Source organism: Hetaerina americana, unplaced genomic scaffold (assembly GCF_022747635.1).
Source record: "Hetaerina americana unplaced genomic scaffold, ioHetAmer1.1.p SCAF_21, whole genome shotgun sequence".
NCBI lineage: Eukaryota > Metazoa > Arthropoda > Insecta > Odonata > Calopterygidae > Hetaerina > Hetaerina americana.
Genome location: NW_027286775.1, coordinates 1,260,848 through 1,288,835, shown reverse-complemented (window position 1 = coordinate 1,288,835; position 27,988 = coordinate 1,260,848). Strand labels below are relative to the sequence as shown.

Below are 27,988 nucleotides of genomic sequence, written 5' to 3'. Positions count from 1 at the left end.
AAAAGGAATTCAATACATATAAATTAAGTCCTCACATTTCAATGGTTTTAGGAACACCTTATTTAAAGACCTACTTAGCTCTTTGGGTGTATGGCGACTTCATTAGGGATTCATGATTTTGAGAGTCAATTAAAATGCAATTAATGGCTTGGAAATATATTTTGTGAGATCATTAGCAAGCTAAGATATCTTTATTAAGCATGGCGTCAACCAAAGTTAATGGGCGCCTATTATTTACGCTCAAATTAACCAGCAGTACCGCGAAATACACGTGCATTGCAATTACAATTTGGAAACGTTATCACATCAAATGTGGCGGAATCCAAGTGCATTGAAATATTTATGCTTTGTTGGTCTTTCATTTACAGTTTCGCTGTGTGACGTTGGAGACGCGAAAGAACTATCAGATAGAAATTGGCATTTAAATTAAGGGTTGCGAGGGTGGAAATTGATTGCAAAGGGAATGTCACATGCCCCAGTATTTAGATTATCACCCAATACTGCGTGATGACTTTACCGGCAAATATTTTTGTGAGAAAATAACCTCTCTCTCTGTGACGTCGGTTTTTAAAGTCCCCATTAAAAATTGCTCTCCTCTTTTATAGTCGATTGATGACTATATTGCTCCGTAAAACTCGCCGAATTGAAAGAAGCAAAAAAAATATATTTTGATGTTAGTGTTAGCATTTATGCGTTAGAATAACCTTGGAATTTAATTAATGACCTGCAATAGTACCGCTATTATCCATTCTGATTTTTTGTGCGAGGTTGTATAAAAACTGTGACCAATAATAAAGTATGTGCATAGGTGATGAAACTGAATATATATATACATATATATATATATACATATATATATATATACATATATATATATATATATAATTATGTATGTATGTATGTGTGTGGGTGTGTATGTGTATATATGTATATATATGTATATATATATATATATATATGTATATGTATATATATATATATATATATATATATATATATATAATTATATATATATATATATATATAATTATGTATGTATGTATGTGTGTGGGTGTGTATGTGTATATATGTATATATATGTATATATATATATGTATATGTATGTATATATATATATATATATATATATATATATATAAACAACACCCTATTCCTTTTTTTCAAAACAGTCGCCCACTTGTGATAAACTTACTTTGGAGAGTTTAATTACACAAAATAATAAAATATATCAAAAGAAAATATTTTATTGCACCAAACAATATATAAATACGTTCCTATTTGCTTGGATTATTGTCGGCTTTTCTTCATCTCAGAGTCGCCATTTTAAAAATATGTTATACAAATGTTTTCCAACTTTTGAAAGGACGAAATATACGCTGAAATGGCAAACGTTTCAATTTTATCTTGTGGAAAAGTTGCTGCAGCAGTTGCCTGACTCAATGCTGTGTTAGAAGGCTGAAAGCCGACCCAAACTTCAGTTGTTGCCGCTTGTGTGTCTCAAGTATATTTATTAAACTTTCACTGTTGTCAACGCACAGCTGAACATATTCCCTCCCTCTTCAGTCTTCATTTTTCAAAGCAGCGGCACTGGACAAACATTGAGATCATCTCCGGAAAATTTCCGAAGGCGTTGCATCGGCTGACGGATTTAAAATTTTATTCTTTTCGAGTGTTTCGAACGAGACCTTTACACGACTTTGGTTTCCCGGGGGAAGTGTGGCGACCATGTCGCAATTACGGTGAACGTTTGAGGCTGGAATGAAACATATTTCTCCCTTTCATATGTGGAGGGAAAATGCTCACGATTCTTGTGTTGGTGGACTAGATATTTTTTCAACTCAATCGAGTCGAAGCTGCTCGTGAATAATCCAACAGAACAAAAATCCAATTCAACTGAACAGTTTTACTCGTCAAATGATCTTTGACGTCGTTGAGGACTCTTAGTATTGTAGTTTCATCTTTAATAGTTCAATTGGGATAATATAATTCATTTCTGCTCGAATAATTACTATATTAATTTAAGAAGTGTTCTTTTGAACAATAATGAGTGTAGTGAGGTTAATATTACGAAAATAAAAAAAACAGTAAATTTCTGTTGACATTTGATATAATATTTCTCGTCTATCATTCTCCTCACGCAGCAGACATTCAAGCAAGTTATAACGACTTCTTGTGGAGTAGGAATAATGATGTTTCGAAATGAGGGGCCCTTTAAACTTTCCAATGTAGGCGTGAAAATGTAGGGTAAGGGTGAGGAAGGGAGAAAGGAGGGGGTTGGGAGGGGGTGAACGGAGGAAGGGCGCCGGAAGACGGATGGGAAGGACATTTATGATGCAGCGGGCGATTGGCGGAGTGAAGGAGTCCAGTTGAAGCGGGCAGGTGGTTGCGTGAAGCGATGCGCAGTCAGGGCTTGTCAGGGGGATAGATGAGGCGACCGGAGATAAAAGCAGGCGGCCGAAGCGAGGGGATTCCCCGGGAAGGAACGAAGGAGTCGGGGGTTAGCATGTGCAGAGTGGGGTGAGAGGAGAAGGGGATGGATGGGTAGGGCAGTAGGACAGAATGGGCGAGGGGCATGGGGTGGAGAAAATATGATACGGCGAGAGAGAGAGGGTCGTGGGGTGCTTGGCATGCCCGCAGTCGCGAATCCTGCTTCTGGCCTCGCCACCCCCCCCCCCCCCCCCGTAAGCCCTAAGGACTTTTCTCCATCGGTGGGGAGCGGTAGCCTCTTAATCCCAGTCCTCCTCCTTCCCTTCCCTCACCCGGTTCGTCGCGGCCCTCGGTGGTCCCGCTCTTGTCGCCCCTTCTTTCGCCTTGGAATCTTCCTTCCATTCTTCTCTAAATTATGGCCCTGGCTTCGCACGCCGAGGTTTGTTAGGCTGGTCCCATGTGGGGCGGAGGATTTTTACGCCTGCGTCATAGCCAGGTGAGAGACCCTAAGGCGTGGACGGGGGGTGGGGCGGGGAGGTATTAGCACGCCAACCTTTGTTCACTGGTGGTATATGATTAATATGCCCGTTAAGTACCCCAGTCCGAGTACTGGAAGTGAAAATTTCTCTACATAATAATCGATGAAGAGTCATAATTTTTATCCCCAGTTGCGTTGGGAAAGAATGAATGTTCAAATTACTTTTTTATCATGGTAGCCTGATCATTCGATGCTCCTTGGAGTATTGATGACCCCCGTGAATTATTTAGACGTTGAAATGTCGTCTAAATAATTCACGCATGCATGCAATAACTCCGCATCTTTCTGTTGAACTCAATTTCTGTTGATCTCTTCATGGCCGGTTAGATTCATAACCTAGTTTCCTCATGCATGAAAAAATGGCTTACATTCCTTATGCCATGAAATTTAACGAGACTAGTCACTATTCTTTAGACAGTGAGTAATTAACATTTCTCTTTTACCACCAGGAAGCCCTTTAAATATTGATAAATACTGTGTAATATAATTTCTCCTTTGCTAAAGCAATTTTGATTTGATTGCATTTGTTACTGTGGAGTTATAATGCCGGATGTGCGTTCTACTAATGCTCTTCTTTTGCATCATTCATCTCGAAATGAAAACTTAAGCTGCGATGGTTTGTGGGAAAAGAAATACCACGACAGTGGCTGACCACAACCTCTCAACCAGAATAACATTCGCTAGTAATTTGCGGGATTATTACTTCCTCGCCAGGGACCAACTACAGACACAAACACCCAAACCCAAAGTGGAATCCTTCACAGGGTTACAGGGACTCCGTTAAGGATACCTGGGTTTATGAACACATTAAAAGTATCGTATCGTAAGATATCGTATCGCATCGCTTCATCGAAGAAATTTTAACGTCGGAAGAAAGGCGACGCGCTTCCTGTCATTTGTAACACGGCAATGGCTGAAGCAACTATTTCTGCATCTCCAAGTCAGATACACACATTATTTGCTATAATCCCTTCGACATGATTCCAATCCAATCCACGTGACCTGTCAGAAGACATTTTACATCGAACTCGTGTAAGTTCAAGAAATCTTCGTATGGAGGGAAATGAGGAGATGCATAACCAGGCTTTGCTGTTTATTGAAGGCATGTGTTACCTCATGAGTGGCAGTATATTAGTGAAGTTAGAATGGCTGTACTGATTTCAATAATAATTGGTTTTTTGGATTCGTCTCAGCCTAGAATATCAGAAACACTATATAAATATTGTAGAGGTATCGTATCAATGATTTGTTTTATTTTTAGCAATTTAATGACTGAGTTTCGTAACAATGTTAAAAACATTGAGACAATTCAACTGAGTTAATTGGAGCTAAGCCCAGCTCGAGTTGACACGTTACTATAGTGTCTGTAAACAAATCACATACGACAAGCAAACATTTAGGATACCGGTCAATTTGTTTGCTTCATGTTATCATGCCGCGACGCAGAAGATCTAACCTTTTCCAACAAACCCGTAATACAATTAGGCTTCGGAATATAATCAGCTCAAACGAATGTACCCCTGCTGAACCCCCAACAGAAGGAAGTATACGATACATTAATCGATGATGGAAATGGTGGCTTATTTTTCCTGGATGCCCCTGGTGGAACTGGAAGGACATTCCTCATATCATTGCTTTTGAACACTCTTCTTGCGAGATCGGACATTGCAGTAGCAGTTGCTTCTTCTGGCATGGTGGCCACATTGCTGGAAGGATGCTGTATTCAGCGTTAAAATTGCCGTTAAACCTTCACAATTCTGAACAAGTGACATGTAGCATTTCGAAACAGTCCGTAATGGCCAAAATTTTAGTAGCATCTAAAATCATCATATGGGACGAATGCACGGTGGCGCACGAACGCGCATTGGAAGCACCTGAACGGAGATTGAAAGATCTGCGCAATGACTCGAGATGCTTTGGTGGCGTAATGATTTTACTCTTTGGCTGTTTCGGCCAAACATTGCCATTCATTTCAAGATCGACTGCTGCCGATGAAATAAATTTTTCCCTCAAATTATCAAATCTGTGGCGGCATATGAAGAAACATCAACTGACAACAAAGATGAGAGTTGCATTGCTGAACGGTCCGACTGCTGACGATATCTCCAAGCAGTTATTAACTATCGGTAATAACCGTGTTATTGCCGACGAATCGAGCGGATTTATTTCATTTCCTCGGATTTGAGTGAGCGAGCAATTTTGGCGGCTAAGAACAAAGATGTAGATGACTTAAACTTTAAAATTCAGATTAAAAAGAAACTGCGGGAGATGCCGCAACAGTAACTTTTAACGGAGTCACCTGCTAATATGCATTTCAATGCAACACTTATGCCTTGATCGAGGCGAATGATTTTTACACTGTGAAATCTTTGCATTGATATTCATAGTTCAGAATCAAATCATTGTTGCACAACATTCCTTTAAATCTATTGACTTTGTATGAAACGAATACGAAGTCACCAAGTATCCATCGAAATTTTTAAGCTCCTTGAATGTGCCTGGCTTACCAATTCTCAATTTACAGCTCAAGATTGGCTTGGTGGTCATGATGCTTCGAAACCTATACCAACCAAAACTATGCAATGGAATGGTGATAAAAAAAACTGATGACCAATGTCATTCACGCGAAATACTCAAAGGAAAATTTAAAAATGAAAAAGATCTCATTCCGAGGATTCCTATGATCCCAACCGGTATGCCCTTGGAGTTTAAACGGATTCAATTTCCTATTCGTGTTGCATTCGCGATGACGATTAAAAAATCACAATTGAGTATTTATAGTCTCAATCTAGAAAACTCATGCTTTCCTCATGGTCAATTATATGTGGCATGTTCACGTGTTGGTAAACCATCCGCTTTATGTGTTTTGCACCTGATAACAAAATAAATATTTTTGGATATCCGAAGGTGCTTGACTCGGAGAATAAACCCGAATATGTATATGTTGAACAAAGAAAATGACTTTCTGACGAGCCATAGTAATACTTATTTATGTAGTTTTGTTGAATTTTTTTCTTATATTATTATAACAAGTCGAATATGATTAAAATCGGTACAGCGATTCTTGATTTATAAATAGTGTAACTAAACTACTGTTCATAGTTTGTTTGGCGGTACGAAGTTCGCCGGGTCAGCTAATATATATATATTTATTTATATATATATATATATTTATATATATATATATTTATATATATATATATTTATATATATATATTTATATATATATATATTTATATATATATATATATTAATTTATATATATATATATATATATATATATATATATATATATATATATATATATATATATATATATATATATACACGCACATATACGTATGTCTGTTAACAATATACACAAACACATTTATATATATTTAACTTATTGTTAAAAGTGGAGTATTCATAGGGAAAAAATCGGCCGTAGTAGTATTGTTTTGATAAATTGGATCGACTTACTTAAAGTATAACACGAAACATCAATAACGGTTATCTCACAATTAATTTTACTGTGTTTTTAATGTGTTCTAATTCATCATGGACAAGAACACATTAATATTAATGTGAATAAGGGCTAAGCAAATTTCGGCCTACCTTTGTCGGATGGTTTTCGTAAACTCCAATGCAACGGAAGAAACTAACGACGTTTGCTCTCTTTGTTTCGGACGGGAAGATGCCCCTGAAATCCGAAGAGCCACACCCTCTCTTGTGTCACGTAAACTTCAGTTTATCCCCGACCTGACGCCAACCTTCGACCTTCGGCTTTATCCACCGCCAGTTTCTCTTTTGAGAGTCTTAGCATCACAAAGGGCAGCTTCCATTCCTCATTTCGCAAATAGCGGCGCACCACATTTCCTTCCTTTGTCCATCTGGCGGCGGCAGAACGGTGCGTGCCCTTCCTCAGCCCGCTCACACTTTTCCACCCAAAGCCAACGCCCCCTCAGCCCCGACCCAACCTCCTCTCCTCCGCCAAACCCTAGGGGGACTTTCGGATTCTGTTTCGACCCTGCCTTTCATGACTGCCCTCCTCCCTCTCTTCCACCCTTCCGCGCAATACTTTCGAATTCTCACTCTCGAGACAACGCACGCCTTATCGCGACCCTTTCCCTTTTTTCGCTCCCTCTCCCGACCCTTTTTGCCTCACCCCTTTAATTGGAGTTTCTGTTTCCGGGATTGTCGACCTCTCCGCAAGGAGAGGGTGTGGGATGAGTTATGCGAGTGTATCGCTTTCGGCGAAGGCTGCGCTGGGATTTTCCGAGCCTTTCGGAGGCGTTATTCATCCCTTTAATACGACTCCGGACTTATTGGATTACGCATGACCCTTGGTCCAAATTTATTCTTGTAAAGTAACCATTCTCGGCGTCGTATGATCTGACGCGTTTTTCCCATAAAGAAGGAAGAAGCTGGTCTAGTTTTCTTTGGGAACGACGACTGGGAAATGTGATTTTTTTGCTGTTTTCGATCATACGACGGTGTGTATATATTGCATCATTTATTTCTGGTCCAAAGCTAATTTATGTTTACGCGTTCGCATATTTTGATTTTTAAATGTACTCTCTGGTTCACCCTACAAATTTGTTTTATTGCCGTCTACATATCTTCTTCTAGGAAAATCTTGTTCCCAGAACTCAAGAAAAAATATGCCCACCGAGTAATACATGTGTTTGCTCATCATATTCACAGTGGACGTTGTATGCTCGTATTTCAATACACTTCATTCTGAATGAGTGCGTTATTCATTGTTTTTATTGCAAGGTGGAGAGACCTGTTTAATATCAGCGAAAATTACGTGGCATGAATCCATGTGCACGCTACACGTCGTCCCATTGGGCAGAGTACAGTAAAAATCTAACATTGGATTACGACAGGAAACCAAAAATCTCATTGCAACTAATTTCTTACCCACATCTGTATTCTTTAATGCTTCATTCACCTCTATCTCAATTAAACGGTTCTTCTCACCGAGACTTCTATCATTCTTAGCTATGACAGTGTCTTCAATCTCGTTACCCATGACTTTTGCCAGTCGGCCAATCGTTTTCCATGACCGTTTGCCATCCTTTAATTAATCTATTTGGTCATATAGCTTACATTCATCCTCTCCAGTTGAACAATCCAATGCCCCTCGCATTAGTCCTTAAATAGAGAATACAAGGCATAATCTTTAAATAGACATTCATTTCTCCGCTTACTTTTTTACAAGCACTCATTTAGTAGCTGGTTTTCTTCCTCATAAGTTTCTTTAACGCATATTATGTTTTTATTTTCGAATGAGGTGAAATGTAAATATAAAATGAACGTGCCTACGGTTTTGAAGCAATGAAAAACGAAATAGCCGAGACCGTAAACTTGATTGGCACTCGGTTTGTTTAAAGGCGGGTGAGGTAAAAACAAAATGGCAAGTAACGGGAAGGTAGGGAGCACACACTAGGTCACATGGGTGTGTTTGGGTAATAGTGACACGCGTGTACTTCAATCACACGCAAAAATGCCAAATTAATAAATAAGGAAACAAACTTACAACCACTGGATCACTAGGGTGTGTTAAGGAATAACAGCGAATCGCATTCATACACACACACATTCAGGGTTTGCGAGGATATCTCCTATGCCAGGGACCCGTGGTACTCACACAGGAATGAAAAACAAATTGAAATAAACATCAAGAAGAAGAAGGCCCACGTTCGCAATCACTCGGGTGTGTTACACCTTCGTGAATTACACTCGCTCATTTAAATTAAACTAAAACTAAAATTCATATCTTATTGAGTGACACGCACAAAAATGGAAACTAATAAACCATTAATAATTTTATAGTCATATGATAAAATTTTCGGACGCGGTAGTCCAGTGGGTAGAGCGTTGGACTGCTGACCGGAGGGTTCCCGGTTTTCCCGGGCAAGGCACTCTGGGCACCTGCAGCTCCACCCAAGCTGAAGTGATTTTTCGGGTACCAGGTCTTCCTGGGAAACCATAATCGGCACAGGGAAAACGGAACGGCCCCCCCTACCCTGATGTGTGAATTTTCACACGCCGTTTAGGGCTTAGTACTGGGTGATCTCTACCATCACCTACTAAACCGACCTTCGGGTTTATGTACTGTGTTTATGGTTTTTATAACAATATTATTTGTATTTTCTACGCTAAAAAATTATACTCATATTTTTTTTATTCGGAATGATTTATCGTTAACGTTTTAAGCACCTTTACCTAATAAATATTATTTCAGAACAATAGCTAAGTTACAATGTATCACTTGGCATATGTGGGAAGATGTTTTTTGCGAATTTCGGTTTTCTTCAAGCTAGTTTAACTTCCTCAAATGTCACGTTAATTTAAACGGAGCTGGGTATCGCAATAACTCATTTAACTAAAATGTAAGCCTTTAATGTCTTCTGGTGACGTCTAGTAGTCTTCTGACCGAAAGTTGATAGGCGAAATATCAAAAGAATAATGATTTGACAGGCAAGAGTAATCTGCCTCGGGCGGAAATTCGTGTGAACGTGCGATGGTAATATTGATGAAATGAAAACACCTCTTAGCCATCTCGCTAAATTGTAATGCAAATCGGCCATGGTTGCTACACTAAGTGCCTTTGAAATTGAAATTTGAGATGTGTCCTTCACCAATGGCAATTTCAAAGCTATGGTTCCTTTTGTTATAAACGTTATTGTGAAACCTGACAAGTGTTTCAAAAATGCATTGACGTCGTTGAATTGTGCCTTCAAATTCGTGAATAATTAAGGCAGAGTGACAAATTTATTAGGTGGTGTTTGCTTGGTATATTGGAAAATTGAATGCTATATTTAATTAGAACGGTCAGGAATCATTAAAAAATAATTTATAAATTCCAATTTTACGCTTCCGGAGGTAACGTGATAGACGAATCTGCCTTGGCATTCCTGGTAAAGCCTACCAAACCACAGCGAAGCCATCTTGTATGGTTGGCCTGGTGTTTAAGGGCCGAGTGCACAAATACTGCATTCCGAATAAAACTCCCCCGAGCGTGACTCGAATTATAAGAGGAGAACAGGCACATTGTACATGTATTGGTCCATTTGAAAGAAAACAACAGGGAAATGTATTAGGCCCGCCCCCAGGAATATGGCTAGTAGCACTCGGCTTGGGAACGTAGGTGTGCGTGTCTGTAGAGAGTTGGCCTCCACCAACTCTCTCCCATGCTGCCCATGTTAGACCTGCCGCCGCTTATTGTCTAATTCGGCTGCCATTGAGCGCTACTTTGACTTCCGGTGCCGTCCCGTGAGTGGAGTTCGTTCGAATATTAATTGCGAAGCATCACTATTTTGCGCAAGCTTTGAAGTTTAGGGAAACTTTTCACGAAAATGGCCAAAAATATGGACTAGCTAAAAATAGTTGGGATGAGGTATATTGTACCTGATTGTGCCTCTGTATATGCCTCCAACACATCAATGATGCGCTATTTTGTGGTGTCAAGGTAAGGAAATCCTAGTTATGAGGGTTAATGATGAGTTCCTTGAGATAATTTTATAGAAGTGGCTGCAATGAAAAGAGGATGCGATGAGTCTGTCGAAGCAGTGAAGCTGGGTAGTAGGAAATCTCGTAGATAGACATAGGTTTGCATCCTCTTGTCCATCTGTCTGTGTAACCAAACTTAAAATGTTGCTATTAGATCACTTTAGCATTCATTTTCCAACCATAGAAATTTTTTTCAAACGCACGAATTAATGTACGAGGGCGGTTCAATAGGTACCCTTGTGTGACAACAAAGGGTGTTCCCGAGGGATGTTTATGTTATCATCGTGTGCTGCCATCTATCAAACGACGGTGAAACAAATTTCAGACTGATTTAAAGGTTATTTCGGATTTGACAGCCGTTCGAGGAAGACGTGTTTCGTGATTTTCGCTAAGATGGAAAACGAGCAGTATCGTTCGGTACTTCGCTTTTTGTTTTTGGATGGGAAGAAATGCGAGGAGATAAAAGCAAAGTTGGATGCTGTTTATGGGGATGCTTCACCATCTATCACCACAGTTAGATATTGGTTCAACGAATTTAAACGCGGGCGAACATCTGTTTTTGACGAGGAGCGACCAGGACGCCCGGCAGACGTGGTTACCGAGGAAATCATTCAAAACGTCCACGCCATGATTCTCGCTGATCGACGAACAAAAGTGAGCGAAGTAGCAGAGTCCGTGGGTGTGTCGACCGAAACGGCAATTAATATTTTACATGATAAGTTGGCGATGAAAAAATTGTCGGCGCGATGGGTACCGCGATTGCCCACGGTGGACAACAAGCTGATCCGGAGTTGTCGCCGCCAAACTGCATGAACCACGTTATGAGTTGCTGCCGCACCCCCCGTATTCACCCGATCTGGCTCCCTGCGACTTTTTCTTATTCCTTAACATGAAGAAATGGCTCGCGGGAAAAAATTTAGCTCAAACGAGGAAGTTATCGCCGAGACTAAGGCGTATTTTGGAGAGTTCGACAAATCCCATTTTTTGGAGGGGTAAAAAAATGGCCGGAACGTTGGGAGAAGTGTATCTTTCAAAAGGGGATTATTTTGAAAAATAAAAAAAATGTCTGAATTGAATTGAAAAAAGGTTTTCTTCATTTCTAACACGGGTACTTATTGAACCGCCCTCGTAAGGGTAATTTAATAAATAAGTCGCAAGCAATCGCAACTTAAGCACAGGAACTGTTACAAACATATCATTGGGAACGCCATGCAAATGCTTAAAGCGTCGACCCGGCCCGGCAAGGCGAAATAACCGTGGTTCAAGTCCCGGTCAAGGGAATATTTTAGCAGTTGTGATCTGCTTGATTCCGCCTTCCCCACCCCGCTTGTGTGTCGTCTTTTATGTGTTCCTATCCCTTTTCCTTATATGTATTTCCGTGTGAATGAGTTTATGCATATATATTTATTTATACATACAACACTGTTGCGGCACAATAGAACACAAAAATATAAATAGAAAACACGTAAAAGGACACCCACATTCAAGCAAGTTTGAGCTTTCGGCTTTATCTGAGGCCTTTTTAAGGCCAGAATGTAAGAAGCCCGAAAGCTAATTTCTTCTTAAATGTGGGTGTCCTTTTACGTGTTTTCTATATATATATATATATATATATATATATATATATATATATATTTCTTGTTCCAGTGTGCCGTCCAAGTGTTATAGCGTTTTTGCGAGTGCTTCTACATACATGATCGATAAAGATGTTAAGATGTTTTCAAATAAAGTCGAGTGCTTAACGAAATCATGGAATTTAATGGTTCCTAAAGCAGGGGGAAATAATTCTAGCGCTGGTCAGCTAATAGGTGAACTAATCGAACCGTATATCCTCAGTTGGAGTGGTAGTTGCCAGTCATTATGTTAACCTCTTGACCCAGAGTCATCGGAATCACGCTTTATAATCGGAGCACGTAGGTTAATCGAAAGGTTAATCTAATTACGCCCCAGGTTGTCAGGTATTTCTATAAGAAAGAGATTTAACTTAATTCTAAGTTTTCAGTGATTGCTTGTCTGATAAATATTCAAGCACGAGGACGTGCAATTAATCCGTGTTATGTGAATTAAGTGATCGTTTGCAAAAAGTATAAATCAGGCATCACCTGATAAACATTGCCAGGGTGGATAGGAAAATTCAATTTCCTATTCCTGGTATTGCGTAGAGTCATAGCGCAATGCTACTGTTTATTGAATTATTAATCGACTCGTTGAAATTTACAAACAGAAATTTTGCGTGTGAAAATTTAAACTTCAATGGACATTCAGCGCTGCTCAGCGAACTTAGGGAGTCATTCCACAGTTCATTTATCATTACGTCAATGGAATTTTGATTATGTGAATTTCATGTTCATTCATTAGCAATAGGTGTTTAATAATAACATCAGGCTTTCCTCAGGGTTTACATTAAATTCCCTGTCATTTGAATTTTTAAAATTTCGATAATTGAAATCAAAATCAAAGCGCACTCACATAAATACCATCATGAATTCCGTTTCTTTATAAAGAAAGAAAAATACAACTGGAATTTGTTTAAAATGGCGTCAGTTATGTTTATCTTTTCGGAGTTTATTTTATGGAAACTTGTTATGAATATTAAATTTCGTTCATTTGGTTCATGAAATAATTCGTCTCATTTCCCGAACTGCTTCTGTAATTAAAAATTAATAGCGGGTAACAGTAGCTATCATTTAATTAACTGTGTTTTCAGATCACACTTTTTGACGCTGCTATCAATTATCAATAATTGTTAAAGTTTTTTTGAATTCAGGAAATGGCTACTCAAACATGAAGACAGAATTGGCGACGAATAGTATAAATGCTTAAAAATGAATAAATGCACTTCGATGGGGCCTTCGGAGATAGTTTGGCTTAATTAGATATTTTCTCGCTCCGCTAATATTTCCATAATTGTAACAATTTCCCCGTGCAACTGTTAAATCCGATTCATAAAACTACTAGTGTCATCATTTCACGCGTTTAATCTTGTCTACATAATTGGTGTCACAAAACTTGGTACTCTCCCACTCTGCTACCATTAGATGGAAATCAATTTTCCAATGTGTGTTCTGTAGTTGTTTCATTTAATAAATGAAATGAATTACGGAACAACTTTTATTTCAAAAGAAATCTCTAAGTTTTCAAATCAACGGTTTTGTCCGGCCCCTCATCTGGCAATACGAGTTCATGGAATGTGAGTGAAATGCAAAATTACGTTTAGAGGAAAAAATGCTTAGTAATGAAAATGAATCAATGCATTTTCTTGTGTAAAATGCAGTAATTATGAACATTTTTTAAACGGGTGTGGTAGGAGTAGAGACATCTTAACCAACACTTCCTTGTGTATTCCAGTAGCAACATAGTTATACAACACTGTTGTATGTTGATTGAGGGGATAAGTGCTCACACTTAAATTCCCCTTATGTCTTCAACTGCCTAAGTTATCCCATATGAGATTTTTAAACACTTATTTGCATAAACTCTCAAGTATCCAATAGATACATAATGATACATTTGAAATTACACACTCAACCATTTACAGAACACACAGAACATTAGAATTTAGGCACTTCAAGTACAATTAGTACGCATTTTCACAATAATCAGCACAAGTACAGAAACATACGGACATAATAAATACAGATACAAATAGTTTGTATCGTCCATGTATGATATATTTTGGCCTTTCACCTAGTTGATGAGCACGTTAAATAGGAAACTTTACACTGACAGTAAAATGTGTTAGATGTGTCTGCTTACATTGCTTAATTACCACTCATGTGACGAAATCAAATAGGAGTTTACAATTGATATTTAAACAGAACAATACTATTTCGCGCAATTTAATTTTCTTCGCCGCCATGTTATGCCATATTTCTGGTCTCGTTCTTTCATAACGGATACAATCTTCAATTCTGTGTTTGGCGGTGTCCTCTATTAAGCACATATCACATAGGTTAGTTCTCGATTTCCCAAATTTGTGAAGGTAATTTGAAAAATTTCCATGGCCTGAAAGCATTTGGGTACATTTGTATGAAAGGTTGATTTTTAGTTTTAATCCAGCGCAAATAACAGGGAAAATGTCTTTTGTAAATGAGCCGTTATCACTGTTATCCCTGTCAGATTGCCACTGAATGATGGATTCTTCCCTCAGTCTCTTTTTTAAGACTCTTTTCCTTATGTATTGAGTTTCATCAAATTTAAGATTGAAGTGTTTAGCCTTTTGTCCAGATTGTAATTTGATTATACTACTACTTTCCAGGAACTCGTATTTTAAGGGTGGTAGCCCCCAAATTATACGCAACGCGTCAGTGCTGACCGTGGAGTAGCCCCTACATATTGATAACAGGCAGGGCCTTTGAGCTTCTTTTAGTTTACGGTCGATTCTCCTTAGGTTGATCTTATGAACCCAAATTTCGCAGCCATAGGTGGCGACGGGAATTGCAACTCCTTTGTAGATGGTTATTAAGGAGTGTCGGTGCCGAACTTAAATCTGCAGTATCTCCGAGCTGCCTGGAAGATTCTCTTTATTTTATTGGTGGTGTGGTTAATGTGGGCTTGATAGGATAATTTCTCGTCTAACATAATTCCTAGGTATTTAAATACGTGAGCCCTTTTTATGTTTTTATTATAAATTTTCGCAGTAGGATTCCTAGCCATCTTGCTTCCGAAGATCATGTATTGGGTTTTAGCAGTCGATATCTTAAATTTGTTCTCAGTTGCCCAGTTTTCAATTATAAGTAATTGGCAAGTCGAGGAAGTTGATTGTGCCGTTGACGTCTTTTTCCATGGAGAAGGAAATATTCGGATGGAGTGTGTTTATGCAATTGAGGAAGGTGTATAACTGGCGGTTGGTTCCTGTCCAAAGGCATAGAATGTCGTCAACGTAACGGAACCAACAACCCACTTTTTTACATACTGATTCTCGGTATTGAAAAGATTTTCTTCCAATGAATTGGAGAAGATTTCGGTTAGGAAGGGGGAAAGTGAGGAACCCATAGCTGGCCCATCCGTTTGACTATAAAAGACGTGGTTGAAACTAAAATAGCTCTGGTTAACTGTCATTTTGATGAGGGAGATCAATTCGTGGGATATATTTTGGGCAATGGTGGAATCATCGAGGAGTTCTTTCACCGTAAGCAAGGCTTCAGATATTGGTACACAAGTAAATGAATTCTATATGTCAAAGGAGACTAGTCTGGCTTTATCCGGTACATTGATTTCTTTTAATTTTTCAATAGCAAAAATCTGTGGAAAAGTACCAAGTTCTTTTAATGTGGATATGAAATACTTCCACGAAATGAAGCCTGAAACAGTAGAATAAAAACACGTTATAATTAGCCGAATGCTGTATCGTACTGGAAAAGCAATTTTGGCATTCTACACATCACGAAATGTGACGTGGTAATTTTCCGCTGCAAAATTGTATATAATTCCATTACTTGGCCGAAAAGAGGTCGAAGGTTGCTGATGCACAATTGCGCCACGGTACGGCCGAGAACCCCGCGGTAATAAGGGTGTATGCGTCCCGGACGGCTGAGGAAGAAGCGGACGGGTGGATGGTCCTCACCACGAAGGACCTCTTCATCCAAATTCCACTGTAATACGTTACAACTCCGCTCGATTTCACAGGCCTCGGTAACCGCCGCCCTCCCACCACACCCCCAGTCCCCTCTCCCCGCACATCGGGGCCCTGGAGCTCCCCTTAGAACAGGGGCGCAGACCTATCCACCTGCACTCAACTCCACCAAACGAGCCAGGGGCAAGGCAGCCACCCGTGTCCGTTGCCGCCTTCCTCTAGCCCGCCGCAACCCCGCCATGCGTTCCCGACGACCTCCGTCCTTCCTTCCTCCCTTCTCATAAGGCACCTTTCTCTAACCCATTCTCCATCCAATGCCTCCCGCAACCGCCTCCCGTCTTGACCCCCCGGCCCCCCGCAACAGAGCCCTCGCCTCCGAGGCGGCGGGAACCCGTTCCGCATGCTCGCCCCGATGGTGGCGCTCCGCCTTCTGTTTGCATCCGCCCCGAACCACCACATCCCCATCCCCGAGACCTCTTGACCAAACCCTTTGTTGCTGCACACCATTCTCAAACCATAAGAGACCGTGACCTCACCCACAAACTCTCCTTATCCCCGCCCCTGCCCGATTTCCCTCCCTCCTCCCCCCCCCCCCCGCCCCGCTCGGGGTATCCAATCCACACCTCCCTCGTGCTCCTTCCTCGGCCCCGTTTGGCTATCGGTTCTGTCCTCCATGAGGGAAAGAAACAGGAAACATCTCCGTGCGCACTTGTAGCGGGAGCCAAGAGCGCGGGCGTTGAGTCGGCAGGAGAGACGTCTCCAATGTCGTCTGCGCCCGATTCGATTCCCTTTAATGTAAGACTCTTTCCCGAAGCACTGTTTATGGACACCTACAAAGGTTGCTGACCACCATATGAATACAAAATTATGAAATAAAGTAAAAAAAATCTGCCAAGAATCAATTGGTGGAATCGCCGAGAGTTTAAAAGCTGACCTTAAACAATGTAAATTTTCACAATTTTTTATTTCCTTGCATGCCCTGTATTTAAAATTCACAACTTTTTAATGAACTTGATTTTGTTCGTAGCTATGTACGGCGCGGAAACGTGGTCACTGAAGCAGGATGATAGACATAGATTGGAGGCTTTTGAAATGTGGGTGTGGAGAAGAATGGAGAAGGTGAAATGGACAGAGAAGAAAACAAATGAGGAAGTACTTTGCATGGTGGGCGAAGGGGTCTGTTGGGAGAAATCCTATGGAGGCAGGAAAAATGGATGAGGGGCGTATTGACTGGCACTGGGATGCTAAAAACTGTAATAGAGGGGAGAATGTTAGGCAAACGAGGAAAGGGCAGGAACTTGATGGGGATGTTGGACGGGACGATGGAAGAAAGAAGGTACTCACACATAAGAGGGACCTGATGAAGAGTAGGACGTTGGATTTTGTGTTTTATTAGGAGTCACAAAATATTTATTTGGTAGTTGTGTCCATCCAAAAACCTACCTTAACCGGTAGATTACCTTATAATAAAATGAGTATTAACTGTTATATTGGCCGATTTTGATAGATATATACTTACACGCATGCCTCTTTGCACGAGTTAGTTACGTGCAGTTGAGGAAGCAACAAATGAGGTTTCCTTTTTTTCAGGTTGTGTCCCTCCGTGGAAGTCCTTTGAGGGGCACTGTTGGAGTGGCGGGTGAAGGGAAAGGGGTGGAGGAGGATGAAGGCGGAGGAGAGAGAGAGAAAGGGGGGGGTGGGTCGTATCGAGCGGCACCCGTGTTCCCTTGACCCAGGTCGAAATTCACGGCTCCACTCACGCCCCTCGCGACTCCCGTGCATACGCGTGCCTTTAATGCGGCGCCTTCCTCTCCGTGTTCCTGTTAACTTCAGTTTTAATTCCACACAGTTGACGCTAAGCGATGTCGATTCAAATCAAGCCAGTGCTTTAGGGAAAATTTAATGCTTCGGACACATCCTCTTCGTGTCACCCGGTCATGATCACGGTTGTCACATCAATTTTTTCGTTGAGCAAAAGCTTTAAGAGTTTTGATCTTTATTTGCCGAGTTCGTCGCAGTTAGAGCCGGTATTGGACGCATCGCCTCCACACTTCTGGATTATAAATTGTCTCTTCTTTGTAATCGTGCCAGTGAAATGCTACGATTGCTCTTTTTAATGAGATTACATAGGATTTGGATTTAATAGTACGTATGGTTAGGAAATGAAATTTTTAGGTATGGATTTATATTTAGTTTCTTACTTCAAATTCGATAGAAGATAATTATCCCATTTTTTCTCGTGTCACGTTTAGCTTGCTAGTGCTCTCCATATAAAATGATTTCCACATCATAGATTACGATTAAGGTTCATATTATATATTTTTCTTAGGTTTTCACATTACGATGAGTAAATAGGACTTAATGCACCCTGACACCATAGAGATACGAGCATAACCATTTTTTCATTTGCTAAGTAATTATCTTTTGATTTTGACTTTTGATTTTTAATGGCTAGATTTGCTGACATTTTTCGCTAATTATGTCGTCTAGCATTCTTCATTGTCTTTGGCTATAGCCCCTTGATTTTTCTTATCAAGATTTCCCTTGCCAATATTATTTCTCTCGCATTCATACTAACGACACAAGGGAATTTTCCCAATTTCCGCTCTTTTTAGGAACTCAGTTCTGATTTTAATATTTTATCGAAATATTAAAATTTTTCTGGGGCAAGAATCAAAACGAAAAGCTTCCGAAGTGATCCATAAATATATATGTATTCACCGAAAGCCTTTGAATGTGCATTGAAGATGACTTTATTCCAAGCATAAATCAATTATCTCTTTCATTACCATGCTTTGACATCGAAATTGGGGTGAAAATTAATTGTAATGAAATACTTAATGATTCATGAAATGCGAATAGCTAGGATGAAATTCAAATACAGCCTATTATACTATTTTATTGACTATCGTGCATTCTCCAATCCGATACCATATTACTGTAGCAAACGGTATTATTTTATTTAAGGGTAAATGATATTTTTCCTTGAATTGAGTGGTATTTGCTTAGGTAATTGTCAAATTCGCCTTTCTTGTCTGCGATTTAATTATTGATACAATCGACGATTGGCTACTTCAGTATGAATTCCAACGTGATTGGTTGGGCGTTCGATGTGCCACGTCACTATATTCCGAGGGTGCGATTCCAAATCTATTAAATTAACATGGCTCTACCAGGAATTAATTTGGTGTAATTATTTTTAGCAACATCACATATAACTCAAGTCAAATATTTCATCTTAAGTGATTAATTGCGATGAAACAAAGATATTGATTCCCGGCGAAGCGTCGATTAATGATAGCGTCCACCTACTTGGCAAGCAGCGGCTCTTTGAAGATCATAAACATCCCCCTTCCGAATCCGAACTTAGTCTCCTCTGCTCATCCCCCACCAATGCATAGCATGAATGCGTGTGCACTTGATCTCCTGAGGTTGGCCCCTCTTTATTCGCAGCAAAGCGCCACGCAGGCACGGTTATAATTTTAATCACAGCTCAAGGTATTCTTCATCACATGGAAACAAATATGTAGTGTGTATATAGAAGGTAGAGAGCAACCATGTCGTGTAGTGCAGGTGTACAGTATATCTGTGCTTTGCGTTTGAAGCTCAGGAGCTCCTTCCTTTGAAGTTATATTATAAGTCCTGGCTGAAGATTTTAGCCTTTGAAAATGATGAAGCGTAAAAAATATCAAAGGAACCATCAGCGGGTCAAACCGAGTCGTGTAGGTAGCTGTGAGGTGGTTTTAATACTGTTAATGCTCTAACAGAGCTTAGCGTTGGAATGAATCGCAAAATCCTCTGTCCTCTGGAAATAATCGATGAGCCACGGAAAATGCCTCGATCCACTATGCTTTGAAAAAAACATGGGCGCATCGTTTAATTGAAATCTGATATTTTTATTCCCATCGGCCGATTTATGCATCGCATTGAATGGCAACGGACATGATAAACACGTGGATGGATGGCTCACGGGAATTATCAAATGAGCGAGCCGTAGAAATCTCTGAATTGCATTGGAAAAATTATTTGATAAACGTTGAAGGGCGTTAATTGCTTGCATTATGAAAGTAAGGGAGATTTATATTTTGAATTCACAGAAGTAACAACGTAACTTGGTTCTTCCGTGCGCGTACGTGTTTAAAGGTAAGATTTAGGAGCCCATATGGAGTACAGTTTGAGCCAATTGGTACCTAACGCTAAATTTAATAACGTATAATATTAATTTTAATGTTTATAATAATAATTTGTAAACCAACGTAGAAATGCCCGATTTCCAATTTCGTTGACAAAGGTGATTTGTTTGAAATTTTGTAATAATGAGTCCGTTTTCGCTATAGCTACAAAATTAATTAAAATCTTTCTGCTTTCCTGCTGGCCCCAAAGAGGAACTGTCCCTATAACGGGCATTCCGGATCGTGGGGTCGTTTTATGGCTTATTTTATTGTTACGAATATTTATTTAATTATTAATGTGTGTGTGCCCCTCTTTCCCCGGTGGTATGGGCACTGAAAAGTTGTGGAAAATTCACTGGAACGAATGTAAGTTTAATTTGTATGTGTTAACCTGTACTTATTGCTGGCTAGTGCTATCTTGCTTCTCCGTTTGAATTGATGTTCACATTCGTGTGACTTTCCTTCGAGATACACACTCACATGTACACATACTGTGTGTGTGCGTGGGCGGCATATATGATTGTATATATGATCGCGAAACCTGTTGTGCTCTTCACTCGCACAGCGAAAAACCCTTCCTCGTGCTGAAGTGTATAATGCAGCGATAACAACTTTAAAATCCAATTTGAGATGTTCGTTCCTCTCACAGTGTAATGTGTACAAGTGTCTTCATAACTGTTCCAGGAAAATATGTAGTGGATTAATAATCACTCCTGCCAGGAGGGATTTCATTAGTAAGTCAAAACCCTTTTTTTATGTTTCATATTTTAATATTTGAATATATATATATGTATATATATATATATATATATATATATATATATATATATGTATGTATGTATTTTTAATATATATGTGAATATATATATGTATTTTTAATATATGTGTATTATATATATATAGTATGTATTTTTAATATATATCTGTATATATATATATATATATATGTTTTCATGTAACTCTCCATATTTTGGCCCTTAAAACCGTAAGTGAGCGTTTATTTTCAATTTTGGCCCCAACTAGTATATATTAAGCTATCCTTTTATGACGCCATGAACAATGAGTTCAAAGGTCATGCTAGAAGGAATTATTGCAACCGGTTTTACTTCAATGATTTCTTTGAAAGAAGCCCTGTTGGCATGTGCGGAACGGTTGTAATATCAGTATATTTTGGCCGCTTCCGTATGGTTTTTCATCAGCAGGAAAATACGGTTGTGTTGCGTGGTGGAAGAAACGGGAAGGTTTGGATGCGCGCTATATTCAAACGGATTGAGTCAGTGAAATGATTAGTGAACTGCCGTCCGTTAATTCTTTCTTTATGTCATGGTGCACCGCTGTTATTTGCGCCGGCATGCTCAGTGTAATTCAATGTGATTCGCCGTAAGTGGTTTGCCAAACACGCAGTCGGGGAGACGTGAATAATGAAGGAAGGGGCGTAGATTAGAATCAGCCCCCCGGGCACGACAAGTGCCGGCCCCGCCGGACCCCTGAGGTCGCGCGGCCGGGGTCTTGACAACGGACCGCTCATTCGCTCGCTTGGAATGTGAAATCGATCATGCCCCGCCGTTGGGAGGAAGAAATAATTACGAAAGATTGGGGGAGTGACCTTCGCGGGGGGGGGGGGGCATTTTTCCAATTCTTGGAAGGAAGACTATCATTTCTGACGAGATGAATTTTTAAGAAAGATTTGGCGACAAGTGGAACGGGAACGAGACGAGAAACGAAACGAGACGGAAAGTGAAACGAGAAATGGCTAGCATGAAATTGAGGTTTCTAATGATGAAGTGAACTGTTTATTTTAAAAATTGAAGATGCCAACCGAATACCAATTGGCATGTAAAAATAATGATCGCAACATACGAATGATATTTTGGTGGATGACAACAAATACACCCAAAGTGTAGGGAAAAAATAATTACTGCAGTATAGACTTTCATAGGTTAATTTAAACTCCTATCTACAGTATGTATTGGGAAATTAGTTCACGTAAGGTACTTTTGTAATGAATGTCTAAAATGAGATCATGACTTTGTTAAATGCTTGAGCACCAGAAAATAAATGAAATAGCCTTTTAATTGCAAGTGAAATTATAAACGCGAGTACTTGCATTAATAACTCTTCCACAAGTATAATAAGTACATAAACAGGGTGCGGCAACATAACTTCCTTTTTTGAAAGCGTTTTGCGTTTGAAAAAGGGAAGGTATGTTGCCGCACCCTGTATATTCTTTATATATGCCTGAACTGAATTAATTAAATGATAAAGGAATTTGAATTAGAAAAAAGAAAGATGTTCACAAACGTACGTGCGATTGAATTGAGAATGTCATGTGTACTTAACGAATGTGACCCCTCAACAAAACTTTTTCTCTTACATCAGGAGGCCATCTTTTGTTTCAGTTCCCAAGCAGGTTCGATGGTAACTTAACCGAAGTCTTCTTTCTCATCAATGACAACGGTTAATGAGCATGACCACCATAAGATGACCACGTTATTAATTTCTGACCGTCATCAGCTGATTTGGCCATCGGGGAAACGACCTTTGTGCCGCAGTCACTAATTAGCAGGGGACCACGCCTTAATTTCTTGGTAATTAAAGCGAAAACGCGAAAAGGAAGGGGAGCAAGGTAATGGCGTGGAGTGGGAGAGCGGATGTGAGTTGGGGAGTCAGCCGACCCCTTCGGCCGAGGTCAGCCTTAGGCAGCGGTCACGCACGCTCGTCCAAGATTATTCATGTGTCTAAATTTTTTAAAAATTTTCTCGGGTATCTTTAATTTATGTAGTGGATACTCAGTGATTTTTAGGAAGTAGCCATTTGCATTGAAGGCGCGTATTTATCATTATGTTTACGGCTACTCTGCTCCCGAAACATTCCTAATCTGTTCCAGTTGGTGAAGAATGGACTGAGTAACTTTGGTCGAATTCATTGAAAAAATCTATTTCCTCGCTTTTCCAAGACTTGGGTGGCATTAGAGGGGATTGGACTCACAGAAAGTCACGGAAGGGATCCGAAGAAATATCCAGTTGCTTGCGACACTGGTTAAGTTTAATCATGGGCTGACCCAGAGTGGAAATCACCCGCCATTACAGATGAATAATTTTCGAGTCATGCAAACTGGCCTTGTGCGTAGATCACGCTATTGACATACTACATATTATCTTGGTATGATAAGCATCTTTTTGGTTTAGTGTAGAAAGAAATGTGAATTAAATCAAGTAGGTGCATTTCAGTTCAAATCCCTAAATTGAAGTTCTTATAATTAGAAGAGAAAGTTTTTAGTCGCCATGCGCCGTGTACAGAAGAACAATTGACCTCTAGCCTCCGAACTGCATACAGTTAAACTCATGACAAAACCAAATTAAAAAAGCAGGTTAAATGACGCGCTTGAAAGCTGTCATTTCGCAGGCCAAAATAATGTTCATTGGAAATCAAAATAAAGGTCACCAGAAATGTAAGAAATCAATGTTATTCAGTAATTACGTTTTATAAGCTCCAAGCACTCTGTTTTTTGCTAAATTGATTGTTAAATAGCTTTTTGATAACCTAACGTAATAATTTTACAGTACAAGCAGAAAAGTTATTGACATAGTAAAGCTAATAAAAAGAGGTTTCTTTCAAATGATTAAATAAACTGATTGTAAAAATTATATTATAACTAATCTATTTGAATGGCTAGAATGAGAGGGGTTCATGGTTTCATTGATTATCTTAGGTGTAATAGGAGAAATAAGATGATTTGTTGATGTAAACGAAGACGAAGTTATGTAGAACTTTGCAAATAAAAATTTGCCGAAGGTATTATAAATGGTAAGCATAATTCTTACATGTGAAATTCACAAAAGATATATAATAATTCGATGGATTTAAAATGAATGCTATCTTCTTGAGGAAGTGATAAAATCCATTGGAAATGATAACTTATCCTTTACTGAATTATAGTGCATTGATGACTCGTCTGAGTTTCAAAAAATAAGGTGCTAACTTTAAAAAAAACCTGTCTTCGCCAGTACCTAATACATTTTTTCACTTACAGTCATGGAAATCCTCAGACCTCATGCTTTGTGTCCATATCCCGTACAAAGATGGATTCAGATTTCAATCTCTGCTATGTTCAGTCACATCCGGTCTCTCTAACATCAAAATTGAGCTGTTAAAACTACTGAAGTAATTTTTCGATAATATTTTCCTTTACTTCAATTTTGAAGAATTTTGAGCGCTATAATTTTTAAATCTACCTCCCCTTCTGTTATGATTTGAGCAGGCGCTGAGATTAAAGTATTTCTTCAGTGTGATGAAAGACCATCACGAAATGAAAAGACGATTGTAACCTGAGTTATGGCTAGGCTTCAATACATATGCCATGCATATATTTCGGAAGAATCTTTTCAATGAAAACGTGGAGTACGACAATATTAGGTGATGTTTGTTAATTATTTGAAATGAAGCCAAAAATTAATTTGGTCTTGAGAAAGAGTACGAAAAAAAGTAGCCATGGATTACCTCGATGGCCAGATAGATTAATAGATAATTGAATCGAAAAATTGAAGCAAAGCGTATTAATCAAGTGTAAAGTAAATTTTTGTGATGATATGGTTGAATTAGCGTTCAAAATTAGCGACTAAATTATCGTTAATTCACTGAAATAGACTATTATGTGTAAAAATTAAAACGCCCAATCTCTGTAGGCCTCTTATGATATTTAATGTTGAAAAGCGGGATTTGAGCAACTTTGCCTAAATGGGCAGTTGATGTAGTATAATGATTGTTAAGATGGGAGTTCGTTGCCATTAAGCATCTCTAAGCAACAGCTTTGACGACATAAGAGTTGAAACGTGTGCAGAAGATAAACTTAGAGCGTCGCGTAGGGTTAAAAGGGAAGGTTTGTGGAGTCCTGAGAAAACTAATACGGCTGGTGTGAGGGTTCGAAAAATGAAAGGATAATAATACAAGATCCATTTCTCGCCTCACCTTGTATCGTCTCCCTTCCTCGACGGAAGAAAGAGAGTCTCCTTTTTCATTAATCTTACCCTCTCCCTCTTCATCACCTTCCGAGAGAGTCCTCGCCCTCAGTCCCTTCCTTCTTAATTTCAAATCCAATTAACTCCTCCCTCACTCTCGAAGCCCAAGCAGGGCGGGTCCTGTACATTTCCCTTGCTTTCATTCCCAAGATTCATTCTTCAGCAGCGGAGAGAGAAAAGTTAAACAGGACTAAGAGCACAAGACGAACGAGGGGCATCGGACGAAGGACGTTTTGATAATAATGATCTTCAAGATGATTGCTAAATTCATGCAATTGCAAATGTTATTTTTGCAATGGGTAGAGGGTTTTTTTTTCTTTGATCTCCGCGCATATCCCTGATCAGCAGATCTATGTTGAACCTGATGTTAATGAGAATTAATTTTTAAAACCAAATTTTACACGGGTACATTTTATGTTGAATGTTTTGGAATAAATATGATTTGTGACCTTCTTTTGGTCCAGTATACATATTTTCCATCGAAACAATTGTGAAATTACTGTCGTAGATGAGTTGAGAGGCTGGACAGTTTTTCAGCCTTTCATTTCTCCCCATCCAAAGGTATAGACTTTTTTCTCTATTTGTATCCCACTTAATGGAGCCTCGTATTAGTTCTATGTTCCTGCTAGAGGGGTTTTACTCATGTTATCTTATGGATAATCCATAAAAGATAAAGCGGAAGAATCTAAAATTCCGTCGTCTTACGTCCAGTAGTTATTTTACAATGTTTTCATAGCGTCTCAAATAAAAATACGGATAATATCTAATCAAAGCTGAACCTTAAATTTTAAAGTCTCAAAGAGTAAAAATATTTTTTTATTTGTTTTTAAGGATATATATTGACTAAAAAGTGCATTTATAAAGTTTAAATCTCACAAAAAACGAAAAGAATATTCGTTCCCTTGCTAAAATTTCTATTAAGTGAAAAAAAACTATTCTTGTATTTCTAATATCTTTTCTTTCTTTTTCACTACTAGGTGAACGGACTCTTTACAGCCTCTGCAAATTTGGATACATTTGGGTGAGTCTCTGAACCTTCGCGATTGAAGCGTCTTCTATAGCCATCTAATAGCACAAATATTCGCTTGAAACTGATTCATTATCGAGATACCTTGCCTATATTTAGCTTTGAAAAGAGGTCGAATAATATAGCACCAATGAGGAGGCTTCGTTGCATTATTAATATCCTTGATGGAAAAATGGCAGTTTTCGTAGGTGGCATATTCTGGAACATTATTCCTTTGCTAAATGAAGAGTGTCATACACAAGGATATATTTAAAAAACCTTTATTGTCAAAATTCTAGTATAAATTTAAAATTCCACACATAAAGACTATTATCCAAGCCAGTTTAAATTATTTTTAATTGCAATAATTTGTAAGATGATATTCTTAGTTAAAAATGTAATGTTTTTCCAAATGAGAAATCATACTTGTATTTAACAAAAAGGAGGGGAATAGGTTTCATGCCGTTATTTATGTGATTATTTTCAATAACTTTTGCTCGAGAAACTAAAATATATAACCCTTAACGCTAAGAGCAATTTTAAATAGTACTGAAATTATTATATTTTAAGTAAGCACTGCATATTATGTCCTTTAAAAAAACTTTGTTCTCGTTACGATTGACCTTCATTATATTAAAAGGTAACTCTTATTGACGTTAAATTCGATTCGGAATTTAATTTATTTTGTTCAAGCGTTGAATAAAATTTGTATTAGGAAATTGAATGTCATACCTCCGAGTTCAGTATGAGTAGCAAGGGTCGTAGGGATAAATTTTTGATGAAAAATGTGAAATTAATTATCCCTCTTGGTCAATATTTTGTATTAAAAAAAAAACTTCATTTTTCTGATTCACGTCCATCTTTATTTGCGGAAACACGATATGAAGTTTTGCATCGCTGGTAATATTTTATTATCGTATTTAGAGAGCATCACATTTTCTTGTTAAATTCATTGCGATTTTATGGCGCATTAATCACAGCAAGCTATGATATCTTCATGCCTCTTTTTAAAATTTCAGTGCTTCCTCCTAATTACATTAGCATTGGTAATACGAAAAAACTATGAAATTCAATTTCAAGAAAAGATTTTTAGTGGAATATTTTTTTCTAATTTGCACCATAACTCTTCCTTTGGCTGGATATGACGCAGGACGTAATTTTTCTTCTTATTTGGTGTGTAAACAGTAATTTGCATTGTATATACTACGGCCTGAGCCTTCATCACTACCGTCAACATAGCTAAACCTGTGCTTCTTTCGAATAACTGCTCCATCTCTTGGATTCGATAGTCACTTTAGACAGTCTTTCTTCCTACATTTTGTTTAGTGATTTCAGTTTAATTTTATACTTATTCACCCTTCAGCTATCGAAATGATGCATTAGCACTTTCTGTTAAAATGAAAGTGTTGTTTATTCCCACAAAGCATGTTATTATTTTCGCGATTCTAAACGCGATTGCCGATGAGAGTCACTGGGTGTTCCATTGGTGGAGATTTGCATGAGGGAAAACGTAATCGCTTCCGTTCCACATGTTAGTTTCAACGTCACCGAAGTGTAAATTACTGAGTCGGGTGTGATGTGGTAAAACTGTCCCATAATAACATGGATGAAAACTATTGCAAATTACCACTTAATGAGGGTTTATTTGCGACTAGTTTCGTTGTACTACATTAATTTCAAGTTCAAAATAAAACTTGACAATTATGTAGTAAATGGGAACTAATCGGAAATAAACCGTTATTAATTGGGAGT

At 38.8% G+C, this 27,988-nt stretch overlaps 1 long non-coding RNA gene across 1 annotated transcript in view; it reads left to right on the top strand.

The window, feature by feature from the left end:
- The window catches only part of LOC139688642 (uncharacterized), a 163,529-nt gene that overhangs the window by 51,163 nt on the left and 84,378 nt on the right, over positions 1 to 27,988 (top strand). Inside the window, exon 2 of the long non-coding RNA XR_011700772.1 lies at positions 26,208 to 26,251. This is a non-coding gene — a long non-coding RNA (uncharacterized lncRNA). The remainder of the gene's footprint in view (positions 1 to 26,207; positions 26,252 to 27,988) is intronic.